Source organism: Artibeus jamaicensis, unplaced genomic scaffold, assembly GCF_021234435.1.
Source record: "Artibeus jamaicensis isolate MK-2021 breed Jamaican fruit bat unplaced genomic scaffold, CSHL_Jam_final contig_354, whole genome shotgun sequence".
In the NCBI taxonomy this organism is placed as follows: domain Eukaryota; kingdom Metazoa; phylum Chordata; class Mammalia; order Chiroptera; family Phyllostomidae; genus Artibeus; species Artibeus jamaicensis.
In genome coordinates this window covers 44448063-44450378 of record NW_026521803.1, presented here as the reverse complement: position 1 = coordinate 44450378, position 2316 = coordinate 44448063, and the positions used below count along the sequence as shown (strand labels likewise).

Sequence of the window (2316 nt, the reverse complement as noted above, 5' to 3'; positions counted from 1 at the left end):
AAATTGTACTTTTAATTCAATTTGCTCATTTAATAGGCACAGAAAGCTGACTCTACAGAGCTCAGCATTCTTAATTCCTTCTGTTGACTGATTATTCAATTACTTTGTATAAGGAGGGGAGGGAGGTAAGAACCTCAAGAATCCTGTGAGAATTCCTAATGTTTCCCAGCTCTTGGACCCACCTGTCAGGTGGCGAGGCCTTCAAAGAGGAGGGGAGGATTATATAATACATGACTAATTTCAGGTATTAACAAAGATTTTAAAGTTCTGATGCATTGGATAAAGGAGTTCTCAAAATATTGTGTCTAATTAGAAATAAAGGTTAAAAAATACCCAGATGGATTATTTTCACACTTAGAAAGAGAATCATTTTTTGATGCTAAGACTTCACTGCTATTAAAATGTAAATTTTATTTAGCTTTTCTTAGGTTCCTTGTAAAGGATAAGAGGTCAGCAAGATCCTTGTTAAATGTTCAAGACGGCACCATAAACAATGACAAATAAGTTGGAGAATTTTTCAAATTAAAATATTCAACGAAATACCCTCTGGAGACAAAATAGAAAATTTTCTGTTGTTTTACCTTCCTTCTAGAATGTCCTTGGAGACCATGATGGACAGTTTCTTTGTGCATTAACTGAGTGTACAAAAAATTAAGATCAACAAATGACTTAGATGTCCTAGACCAAATGTTGACCTTGAGAGAAGTGGTTTTAGCTCAACTAATGTGAAAAGTTATCAATGTCATCACTCCTCTGTAATGACGTGTTTCTGTGGCTGGGAATCCATGTGCTGTGGATACATTATGCGGAGCCTAAAGCTTGGCTTATTAAAGGAATAACAGGTGTAGGAGACCAGAATGCACCATCCCAAACAGGCCTCTTTGCCATAAGGCTGGTCTTGAAATGACTTTTAAAGATACAGTAGTAGACAGAGGAAAAGCTTTGATGACAGTGTAAGTTGCTCTTTTGCAAGAAAAATTTACATGTATGAAGACACTCTTCATCTGGAAAGGTGTCACCTTCTCTGGATCAGGAAGAGAAGGAGGTCTCTGAACCACGAGGAGATATGACCAGTGAGAGGGTAGTGATGTAAGGCTGTAGAACGACCTCACCCTCCATCACCAAGCGGTTCCTGGTCCCCTTCCCAGAACTTGCCCCCCCCCCCCTGCTTCTTTTGATTTAGCTGAAGATGGAAATAAAGCCCGTGTTCTGGCCACCTCTTTGAGTTATTCTTCCCTGTGTATCTCCCAATGTTTACGTGAGATACGTAGTTGGCTTTTCTCTTGCTCATCTGTCTGTTATAACAGGAATCCCATCTTAGACTCCAGAAGGGCAGAAGGAAAAGGTTTTCTGCCCTTGCACAGTCCCGCTTTCCTAGCTGCTGTTTGCTTTCCTTCTGTGCTCAGAATCTCGAAATGTGTCTCCTGGACTGTCATCGGGATTACATAAATAACATTCATTGGGGAGCATTTATTTATTTATTTATGTTTAGATAAAATTTTAGTATTTAGAATTAGCCAGCTGGATTCAGTTTCGTTGACCCCAAATTTGGTGGCAGCATCTGCAGCATCACAGTCTGGAGCCAGTGAAGGTGCACCTTCTTCTCCCCATCTGGCCTGCTCAGGATGTTGACCTTGGCCATGTCAATGTCACAGAGCTTCTTCACAGCCTGTTGGATCTAGTGTTCGTTGGCCTCGACATCCACAATGAACCCAAGTGTGCTGCAGTCTTCTGTCGTCTTCAGGCTGACTCAGCAGTCAGGGGGACCTTGATGATGGGGTAGTGGTCCAGCTCGTTTCTCCTGGGGGCGCTCTTCCGAGGATGTTTAGGCTGCCTTGGGAGCCGCAGTGTCTTAGGCCTTCAGAAGGTGGGTGATGTGCAGATCTTCTTTCTTTTGTGGCTGTGGACATCTTTCAGCACCGCTTTCTTTGCCTTCAAAGCCTTTGTGCCTCGGCTTCGGCTTCGGGAGGGGCAGGGGCTTCCTTCTTCACTTTGGGCGCCATCTTTGTGAGAAAGCGAGAAAGTTTAATTCAGTAATTTTCACTCACAGTCTCACTCACCAATCAGAGAAAATGACAGTTAAGTTTCTGGACATTTCTGACTTTATAGCCTTTGTTCCAATCATCAGTTCAGAAACTAAACATCATATTATAGCGACTTTTCTGTACCCTGCTCTGCTCAGTGAATATACCACAAACATCTTTCATATTGGTAAATATACATGTGCCATCATTATTAATGAAAATATCATTACATGACTCATATTGTTCATAATTTACTCAAGTTATTATCAGTTGATGGGTATTTAGGTTGCTT

General features: G+C 41.5%; 1 pseudogene; it reads right to left on the bottom strand.

Annotated features, from left to right (window-relative positions):
* Positions 1–1015: 1015 nt before the first annotated feature.
* LOC119049773 (60S ribosomal protein L23a-like) lies at positions 1016–2003 on the bottom strand (annotated as a pseudogene).
* Positions 2004–2316: the final 313 nt, after the last annotated feature.